This window comes from Euprymna scolopes, chromosome 5 (assembly GCF_053919585.1).
Source record: "Euprymna scolopes isolate OS-2025 chromosome 5, ASM5391958v1, whole genome shotgun sequence".
Lineage (NCBI taxonomy): Eukaryota > Metazoa > Mollusca > Cephalopoda > Sepiida > Sepiolidae > Euprymna > Euprymna scolopes.
In genome coordinates, this window is record NC_136486.1 from 122422499 (window position 1) to 122434835 (window position 12337).

Consider the following 12337-nt stretch of genomic DNA (forward strand, 5'->3'; position numbering starts at 1 on the left):
CTATTGCGATTGCAATTATGATACAATCTATCGATCAAACACACCAAATTATTTTTGTTGAGCCGATCCTTTTTTTTTTTGTAATCTCAACCTGATATATGACACTTCTTTTTTTATTGCTTCCGTCAAATGAGTAATTTGTTTTTCTAGGCAATATATTCGACGGCTGTCTTATATTGTTTGATATTTTTAGGTTAATGATCTATAGATTATGCAAGCTGATACTAAATTTTCCTTTATTTTTTATCGATGAGCAATCAAAGCAAAGGAACAACACATGATGAATTTTAATGAATATATACTAGAGGACAAAAGTGTAGATCATTTATTAATTCTTTCAAAAAAATTAAACTTTTTTTATCGATATATTATTTAATTTATTAACGTACTACCAGGAAATGTGTACCTGAAGACTATTCGCACGTCGTTTCTCTATCATTGAAGTAGGTTTTGTTGCATAGAGTTAAACTAATTACGATGAGCTCGAATATATAATTATTTTATGCGTCAATTTTTGTTGTTGTTTTTAGTTATCTCTTTAATACTGTTGCATAGCAGAAAACGAAAACTGAATAAAGGGAAACCGAGTATTTTTTAATATAACACCGGTGCTGATGAAAGGATTTTTGCTGATCGGTGCCGAACATCTTTAACGTTTAGAAACTTCATATATTGCAAATGTATAATGATCGATTGTTTTATCCCATACTCAGATATTTGTACATTTTAGTGACACAATATAACATGATTTTTAAAATATGTGTCTGCGAATGTGGCAGCTGTTGTATAAATCTAAATTAAACGACGACGCGATGTTTCCCTTGTTCTCTTATTTAAGAATTTTATAGCATGTTTTCATATGAACTAATGCTACCTCTACACTCTTGACTGTCATACACCGAACAGATGCAAAATCTCTGCCTTTCTCTTGAGAGTTCACTTAATTTCCAAAAGCCATGTAATTAATTTGATCTTTTTCAACACTTTGTAATTTGAAGTTGTCCTTACTGTACTAGCATGCAGAGTTGAATCGGCTATTTAATGAAATATCGCTTTTGTCTTCTTAATACAGTCCCAAATAGTAATCCCTTATCTTTAAAGAGGACCACACTATTTTGGACCGTCCATTATTTAAATGAAAAACCGCTTTCGATATTTGTATGTTTTCAAAATTAAATTGTTGATCCACAACTGTAAATAGAAAGAATACGGTTTCTGTTCCGATTTCTATATTGCTTATAATCAAAGCAGAATGCCGACCAACTTACAATCCCGATTCTGATTACAACATTTCACGCCTTGCTAATATTTTCTAGCACAGTTACCTTTCTCAATTATGTTTTTTTTTAAGTGTATCAGGATTTCTCATGCCAACCTTTATCTCGATAGGTATCATACTTTATGACTTATTAGCCTCAAACCTTCGTAATAGATGTCAGTGTTCCAAAAACATATCTACAAGAGGATATGACTAAAAAAGTTGGTTTGCTCTCAAGATAAACACTATTACTTTCAAACGAGTCACAGATAAAGTGCATATTTAAATGTAGTACGGCCCTAATCCTAATTTATTTTTTTTCGGACTATTATTCTTATCTTTATTAGTTGTTGTTTTTGATCATTTTTATTGGGTTTGTTTATTCACAAGGTTTCGGCCAACTATTCCTCTGGCCTTCGTTGTGAATAAACAAAACCAATAAAAAAGAACAAAAACAACAACTAATAAAGATGAGGATAATAGTTCGAAAAAATCGAAAAAAAATAAATTAATATATAATGCTCATCTCAAAACTCAATTCTAATTAAGGAATAATATATATATATATATAGATATAAATATATATATATATATATATATATATATATATATATATATATATATATATATACATGCCCCTAATCATGTCATAAATAAGTTGGGTCTGTGATGAACAATCGAATGAAATGTGTACAGCAATATAAACGAACATATCAGAATTTTATCTGCTCGCACACATTTAAACTTCCGGACAATTAAAACGGATAGAGCCACTTTCTCATCGAACATATTCTGTTGACACTTGTGCCGGTGTTAATGCAATACCCCTACATGATATGAGATAACAGCAGCAGACACTTTGTTCCTACAAGCCGCTGACGGCAGTTTCATCATACCATGGGTAACTCATTACTGTATCTACGGCAACAGCATATTCTATTCATTGCTTTAACTCTCAAGTATATATCCGACACAATTAATCAACTGAGGACACATCACTCTATATTGAACTAATATAAAATATCAATGGATATATACGTGAGAATCAAAAAATAAAAGGAAAATAATATGCTGTTCTCATAGCCCTACTACTCACTCACTCTAGACCTAATAACTGCATCAGTGAAGTAGTACCCGTATGAAAAACACCACCAGAATACATAAATAAATAGTAATTACATCAATAACACACATACTACTATGCGTATCAATACTGGTATTAATATTTATATTAATTGACAAATGACATAAAATAAATCGGTATAGAAATGAAAACAAACAACATCTGGATAAAAGCTTAGTCAACTCCACAACTAGAAAGGGATGACTGATCGCCAAACATACAATGATTGAGTTTAATTGGGTAGAAAGACCACTACTGATTTATTATTGTGTGAATAACAGATAATTTGATTGGCTGAGTAGCAAACTTCGCTCCTTAGCAGTATATACAAACACAGAGCAACATCCGCCTAATGAAACATACTGGCGATTAATGGTAAGGATAAAACCCGGTAAAATCTGTGTCATATATATGTTAAGATAAGTATATATATATATATATATATATATATATATATATATATATATATATATATATATATATATATATACGAATCGATAAAAATATAAAGGAAGTTCGAGTAAGATATAGCGAGCAGTAGATTAAAATAGAGAAACCGCGTATTTGTGCTAAATTTCTTGGTCTGGTTTCTTACAATATTTATGAATTATAAAAAAAAAATACAAGATTTTGTTAATACTATCGTTATTTTCCATCGTATATTTTCATGGAAAAATAAAGTCGGATAATTCTATTTCTTCAAAAGTTAACGTATAAGAAAAAATATATCCAAGATGAATAAAAAAAATATCAACGACTGTACACAGGAAGCAGGGTCCTAATCTCTATACTCGATATATTTTTTACCTTAATCTTATTTACAGGCCGACCCACCGTTTAAACCTTCCAGATCTCACTAAAATAATCTGCTTATATTTTATTTGTGACGCAACAGGGATCTTTGTAGAATGTAAAGAATTGGCATCACATAAAGGAAGCTGATATTAATTCTTTATCTCTTTCTATTTATCTCCCTCTCTACCTTTCTATGTCTACCTCTCTCATATATATATATATATATATATATATATATATATATATATATATATATATATATATATATATATGGGGGATGTACGTGCGCATAGTTTTTCCCTATATATGCAAATGCATGCTCACGCATACGAACAGATATAGACATCCACACTCATATCTTGGGTTGAGAATGTTGTGAAGTGATATACAAATTTCCATTTGCATATAAAGCGATGCTCGGTGTGTAAACAAATTGAGCTTATGTATTTAGACAATTTTATAACATTGTTAATTCATAGCTTGAAGAACAGTCAATAGCGCAACAGTTAGAACCTCCGACTGCTGTTTAGGCGGTTGGGTTTCAATCCTGGCATGGTGTAGTTGCTTGTATATATATATATATATATATATATATATATATATATATATGTATATATATATATATATATATATATATATATATATATATATATATATAATGAAAGTTACAATTAAATTCACCAAAATGATCCAAGATGGTAAAATTAAAGTAAATTATAAATATTAAAGAATTAATATTTATAAAATTATCTCAGCCAGATATAAAAGCTCGATAAAACCAAATAGGAAATATAACTCATAATATGAGCAAACAGTTAATAAAATATGTTAAAAACACTTTGAAATGAGTTAAAAACATATTTAATCTGAAAAGGAAACACTAGATAAATGGATAGTCCTTAATCCGCGGAGTTTCGGAGAAATACTCTCCTTCCGATCAGAGGGTAGGAATTAGCAAAATGCGGGATCGGATTTTGCATGCAGAAGTATTTGATGAAACAACAAGTAAGTAAAAGATCTTACTTGAAAACAAAATAAGTTAAGCAGAGGCAATATGGTAAAGAAACAGGTGATTACACATGGATGGATAGTCTGGTGGAAGGTAAATAATCCAGTGACGGTAAAATCCAAATGTAAAACTTCAAGAAAGTTAAAAGAATTTCCATACAAATGGACTTACTTGTTGTTTCATCAAATACTTCTGCACGCAAAATCCGATCCCGCATTTTGCTAATTCCTACCCTCTGATGAGAAGGAGAGTATTTCTTCGAAACTCCGCGGATTAAGGACTATCCACTTATCTAGTGTTTCCTTTTCAGATTAAATATGTTTTTAACTTATTTCAAAGTGTTTTTTTAACATATTTTATTAACTGTTTGCTCATATATATATATATATATATATATATATATATATATATATATGTGCATACATTAATTGTTGAAATTTTAAAAAAAAATGCGCTAAAGGCTATTTCTAAAATACATTGTATATCAATACTCAACCACTCGCCACTCATGATTTACACGTGACACCGCTATACAATTTTAAGCTTTCGCTAAAAATAGGTTTATATTCGTTGACATATGATATATAGCTATTGTGTGTTTTTATTTCTGGATTTAAAACATGGTAGATAGTGTTCGTCATTTCTTACACATTAAAAATATGACAAAAATAATTCTCGAATCTAGCAATTTACAAGAAAATAAAATCCAAACGCACTCATACACACACACACATATATCAGAACCGACAAAGTGACGGGAGCACGAATTAGCGCACGTGTAAACACACGCGTAAGATTCGACTTGTCTCTAATGCACTAATAATAGCCTTATTATTTATTAAATTAACAGTTATAATAAAAATCGCCATTGTTTTTTTTTTCTTATTTCATATATTTTTACTTTTATTCATGAATTTCACTTTATTATTATTAACACTACATGGTTTTATCCATATTAACAGTATTAAAATATCACAGTAAGTTATTAACTAATAATTCTTTCCCAAACTAATTTAGTATGACTTAGCAGATAAAAACAAACGTTAAATATGAAGGAGTTTACATTTGGCTGGTGCATCTTATAGGCCCTGAATTCTCATCTAGGCTTCATCCTCTGTCCCAGCGACGAAATGTTGCATTCCGCTGGCTGTTCTACAAATACTTTAATGATGAATGCTCTGATGAACGGCAATCACGTGCACCTCCTCGACGTGATTACCCTTGACTATCCCGACCGGCAACTAAGTGTTACCCCTTTACAGTAGATATCCCTAGCTGTAAGAAAGCCTTTTACCCCAATAGTTTCTGGATACTGCTTTCCCAACTGTACTGATATGCAGAAGTTTAAGTGCAATGTAAATACACATCTTTCTACTCATCTCACTTCATTATTCCCCCGCAAATTATGTCCCCGATAGTATCCCCCTACTTCAAAGTCGCATTTGCCTTACTTTAGGTGAAGATTGAATAAAAAAAAATGTAAAAATCCAAATTATATGATGACAGTCCCGCTATCGAAAAACAAAGACCAATCATAGCTGATAAATATTACGAAAATATAATCTACATATCCCGCCTCAATCGTTTGCAATAATAATTATGCACATATTTGTAATATAATGAGAAACAATCCGTATGTGCGTTATGGTATGTGTTACAGACACCCCACACACACAAATTTATTAAACTCAAATACGTCCACGCAAATCAATGCACACACACACACACACACACACACACACACACACACACACACACGTCCCCCCACACACACACACTTCGGAAACCAAGTAATCGCTGAAAAAATATACACAGTCACGCTAATAAACCCCTGCACAAAGAAGAGGAATGAGAAAACAAAAACGGAGAAACTACGACCCGAATTTCCACGCAACGAACATGACCTACTCCAAACAAAGAGAAACCTAAAACCAAAATGAAAAGAACTTTACATTTTAAAATAAATTTGGGAAAAATGTTCCCTGCAAAAGAAACAGACAAGCCAGACAATTCAAATTGCAAAAATATATGCATGTTCTAATTTGTCTGATAATAAGAAATAGTTTATAGACGTGTTTTTTTGTGATAGCGAGAAGTGTCCCGTATGCGAGTGTTATACTCACCCATATAGAAAGCTCACGCACCAACACACACACACACACACACACACACGCAATCCCAAAACATACGATCTTATGAAACAGATTAGCCACTAAAAAAACATAGACAGCGCACATACCCCTCAACACAAGGAAGAGAAATGATACAATACAATAAGAGAAAATATGACCGGGCTTTTCATTCAATGCCCCCCAACTTTAGTATTGGAAAGCTACATTTCACTGCAAACGATATAACGATTAATAAAGTTATCACATTTCGTTAGAAGAACATTTACCCTCCGAATTGCTTTTGCAAAACTACATTTGCTACAAAATTTCAGATGAGAATGACAGATATTATCTTAAACGCATTTAACTGTTTAAATAATATGTAAAATTTTAATCGTAATTGACATAAAAATAAGTATTTTAATAGCTCATCTATTGTTGGTGAACTCTATCTCTCTATCTGAAATACTGTGCTGAATTGATTGTGAGTTCTCACCATTAAAAGACCCCACCCTGGAGGAGCGAATTGCTTGCATTAATAACGAAATTAACCTTGGATACATTGCCTGATCAGACAGTCTTTTTCATGGGATTAATTTGTGCAAAAAGTGTCGACTAACGCATTTGGCTCTAATTACTGCAAATATGTCCCTGACATTTTACTTTTTTTTTTAAAACTTAGAGCAGTGTTAAATATATTACTTCAGATTAAGATATACCTATGTATTGTTTGATACATAAATTACTTCGTTTTCGTAAAGTTGTTTTTTTTTCAAAAAGTTTATATGCCTGAACAAGATATGGTCTCAGCAAGCGAACTCTCCTTGTATCCCATCTTTAAGTTTCTTGTTATATCTTATGAGCCCCCCACCTTATGTATTGTTAAATTAGTGTCGATTAATTATACTATTAAGCTAACAATACATGGTTTGACCAATATTAATAAACATTTATTTGTCGGGTATGTTTATATATTGCCCTTGATTTAGATAGTGTGCTAGTGATTATAGGCAGTTAATATTTACAAGCCTTTCATACCATTTGTTTCCTTCTTTCAAACGGATTGACTGTTTCACGACTCGTCATTGTATCCGTGGTAATATTAACTAAATTTCCATAGCTATATTTAGCCGGATTCAAATTCTACTTTTACTGAGCTCTTATTCTACCATAAACAATTATTTATCTAACCTTGCAATTTTATCGACATTAAAATAAAAACGATGTTTAACATCCATCCGTTCCATATTTGGAGTCACTTGTGATATAGGTTTCCACATTCTTTCGCAGGTGGCGATACATTTAGAGCCAATTTTCTAAATGTATTCGTGGTCGATAGGTGTATATTCGTCACTGGAATTTATTTAACTGATGCTTTCATATAACACTGAACTTGTATTCATACAACATGAACCTGCATATTTGTGTTGTAAACATTCTCCACAGCACGCAGGTTTTATCTTTTGAAATAATATATAAGGATTCGTTATATATTTCTATGTACAATTAAATGCCAAGCACTTTGGCAAGATATATCTATCATATAAGAAGGGTAAGCTGTTAAACAGGAAATACTTCCAGCAATTTAAATCCCTACAGCAACTGATATGCTTTCATTTTAACAGTTTTTTTTAAACTTGCCCATTGATCAATTCCTTGAATTTATATGCTACAACCTACTATGTCATTATAACCTAATGGAGGATGATGATCCTGTAACAACAAGTTTATAGAGAATGATATGAACGATCTACATTGCATCATAACATTTAACTGAGTTAGAACCATTCGTTATGAGCAACAATGCTTAATATAAAGTAAGTGATAATATAGAGAGGAATCATGAACCCTTCCTTAAGAAATATTAAAGAGATAATTAAAACATAAAAATTGGAAAGAACTCTATCGAAACGGGTGTGAGGATTCCAAAGAATAGCAATAAACTTCATGATAAGGTATGGTGATGTGAGTTTTTTTTATGGCGTATGGCTTAGGAAAATCAGACTTAAATTTTGCAATCGTAGTTATATGTAACACGACCATCTGAACTTTATAATTCGCATAGGAGCAAAACATAATCTAAAGAATCGTAAGAAAACTACTAATCTCTTCCGATTCATACCAATAAAAAAGATATCATGTCTGAAATATATTTTCTTATATGGACAGGTAGTTAAAGAAAACAGCAATATTCTATGGATATATTAATCCATTTCCAAGTCGTTCAGATGAACCGACGATGAAAGTATATCTTAAACTTTTTATAACTCATAAAAATTACGCGTGTTTTATACCCTAGCATTATTATGAAATCATTATTTCTGAAATATATTCATTGAAAATGTTATCCTTTATTTTATGTTATTTATTAATTTAAAGACAATCTGTTCATCGTATAAGCTCCTATACTCCTATAAATGCGTTTTTCTTTGTGTGTATTGATATTCATATTAACACACACTTTTGTCTATTAGTATTTATTTGCTTTCCCACCAACGCACAATGTGACACGAGGTCGCTTTTAATGTGCGTTAAACCAGCTCTCCGAAAAAAAGGCAAAAGGTGCACTCTGGTTGAGAAAAAAAAAATAATTCTCCCAGTATAGAGGGTTTCCCCTCCATTGACTGGGACAAATTACCTTAAGTGCAGCATCTGCAGCACTGATACTACACTTTGATCCAGGACCGAAGGCCAAGAACAACACGGTGTTTATTTGCTCCCCCACCGAGCAAATTAGGCACAACGCCGATTTTTAATGTGAGAAGTGAAAGGGAAATAGGGACAAACTCCCCGGGGAGTAGGAGAGCTGGATAGTGACAATTGTTATGAAGGGTTGTCCTTACATTGACCAAGGTCTTTTATGTGGGGTTTCACCCACATATGGCCTTTGCTTGCAGTATCTGCCGGAGCAAATAGTACACTTTGATCGCGGCCGGAAGGCAAATAACAACAGAAAAATGTAACCCTCTTTTCTATCAATTTAAAAAGAATAGACAAATTTCTCATATATGTGTTGTGGAATAGCACTCTTTAGTAAAGTATCTAACTAATTTGCATATTCTTTAAACATTCATTTTAAACAATTCCCTATTAGTTGCTTCGCTTTTTTAATCGTGTAATCATATTTAGTTAACTATTACGTGTAATTATATACTTGCAGATATTATACAGGTTTTATACTTGCATAATATTTGCTTAAATTCTTTATAGTAAACAGAAAATTGTTTCCATACATATTTATGTATACGTATATATTATTATTTAACAAATTTTGCCTACCAAACTCCGCCTGGATTTCTTGCTCTACAGGCATTGAACATCATATATAAGGTGTTTGTATCAATGTAAAACTTTATATTTGGGTTTTAGCCCAGAAAAGTGTTAATATTAATAAAAATGAAATTTGCCAGGTGAAGGTAGAACACCGGATTTAGGAATGCATAACGTAGTAGCTATTCGTTCATGATTAAATTTTTAGCCTTACAGTAAACATGTTTTCATAGCCCAATTATTGACGGCAGAGGAAAAATAAATCGTGAGCTGAACTTTAGGTTTTGATTCTCGGTGGTGTAGCATGAGTCTATATGTATACTTTTTAAATCATTACTATATATTGCATCCAATCTATCTATCTATCTATCTATCTATCTATCTATCTATATACGTGAAAATGTCTCTCTGTCCTTTATCTATGGTAGTTAAGGAAGACTACTATACAGAAAGGCAGTACTTTACATCACACACTTTATAATATACGCATATGAACATAACCTTATGAACAGTACATAAGGCGCGAGCAAAGCCAGGCGGAACTGCTTGAGATCTCAGGTATGACCTCCTCCTTATTTTCTTAGTGGGGGAGTGGGGCGAAAGGTGAAACCGCTTTAATTCTTAGAACAGATACTACACTTTGATCTTAGCCAATCTCGCAAGTAAAAAAAGATGCGTATTATATATTTAACGTATATTAAATTAAGACAAGATGTCATATTCCGAACATTACAGTCTGGGATTAGATAACATTCATGTAATTTCTCCTAGCAGAATACTCCGCGTCGCCTGGGATTGGAAAAAATTGGTTGATATAATTAGCCGATGTACGTGGAAATACATTGAATGTTTCCTAAGATGAAACTGCTTTAATTCTAAGATCAGATCCTACACATTGATCTTAGCCAAAAGACACAGTAAAAAAAGATGCGTTTTATATATTTTTCGTATATTAACTAATTCTATATAGAGAGAGGAAGGTCGGAGGAATATTATGAGTTAATGAGAGGGGGGCGGAAGATTAAACCGCTTTATTTCTAAGAACAGATACTACACTTTGATCTTAGCAAAAAAACAAGTATAAAAATGCGTATTATATATTTTTCGTATATTAACTAATTCTATTCAGAGGGAGGAAGGTTGGAGGCATAATATGAGTTTGTGGGATGGGTGCGAAAGGTGAAACCGTTTATTTCTAACAACATATACTACACTTTGATCTTAGCCAAAAGACCAAGTAAAAAAAAAGATGTGTATTGTATATTTTTCGTATATTGACTCATTCTATTTAGAGGGAGGAGGGTGGGAGGAATATATGAGTTAGTGGGAGGGGGGCGAAAGATGAAACCGCTTTATTTCTAAGAAAATATACTACACTTTGATCTTAGACAAAAGATCAAGTAAAACAAAAAGATGCGCATTGGATAAAATTGATGTATATGTACTAGCAAAATACCTAGCGTTGCCCGGAATTGTATGACATAGCACTAGCACGACATATATACTAGCTGATTACCCGGCATGGCCTGGGATTGGATAAAATTCATGGAATTTTTCCGAGCAGAACACTCGGAAACACGGGGGATTGGAAACAATTTGGTTGATATATGTACTAGCAAAATGGGCAGCGTCGCCCTGGATGGATTACATAGCTGGATATCTGTACAAGCAAACTACCTGGCATAGCCCAGGATTGGGTTAAGTAGGTGCATATGCACTAGCAGAAACGCCGGCATAGCCCAGAAATGTATGACATAGGTGGATGTGTACTAGCAGAATACCAAACGTCGCCTAGGATTGTATGACATAGGTCAAGTATAGGTCCGATTCAACAATGTTGAAGGTGCTTGTGCATTATAGGCCGATTTGACACTTTTGAACGAAGTTGTGCAGTATAGGTCCCATTTGACAATTTTGAATGTGCTTGTGCAGTATAGGTCCGATTTGAAAAATTAAGAAGGTGCTTGTCCAGTCCGGTCTGAAAATTTTGAAGTCGATTGTGCATTATAGGTTCGACTTGACAATGTTGAAGGTGATTGTGCAGTATATACCGATTTGAAAAATTTAGAAGGTGCTTGCGCGGTATATCTGTTATTATATGCAAGTGCCCTACTTGGATGTAGCTTCAATATCAGATTCCATTAGATTAATATACAATTATTGTTATAATATGCAAGTGACTTCCCTTGGATGTGGCTTCATTGTCGAATTCCATAAGATTAATATACAATCATTGCTATAATAGGCGAGTGATCCCCCTTGGATTTAGCTGCATTGTCGAATTCCATTAGATTGATATGCAACCATTGTCATGATATGCAAGTGGCCTCCCTTGGATGTAGCGTCATTGTCGAAACCATTAGATTAATATGAAATCATTTGTGGAATATGCAAGTGACCTCCCTTGAGTGTAGCTTCATTCTCGATTTCCATTAGATTAATGTACCATCATTGTCATAATATGTAAGTAACTCCCTTGGGTGTAGCTTCATTGGTAAATACCATTACATTAATATGCAATCATTGTCTTAATATGTAAGTGCCCTCCGTCGGATATAGCTTCATTCTCGAATACCATTAGATTTATATATACTCATCATTATAATGTGCAATTAGATTAATATACACTCATTGTTACAATATGAAAGTGTCTTTCATTGGAAGTAGCTTCATTGTCGAATACCATTAGATTGATATACAATCATTACATAATATGTAAGTGACCTTCCTTGGATGTAGCGCATTTGTCGAATACCATTATAATAATGTAA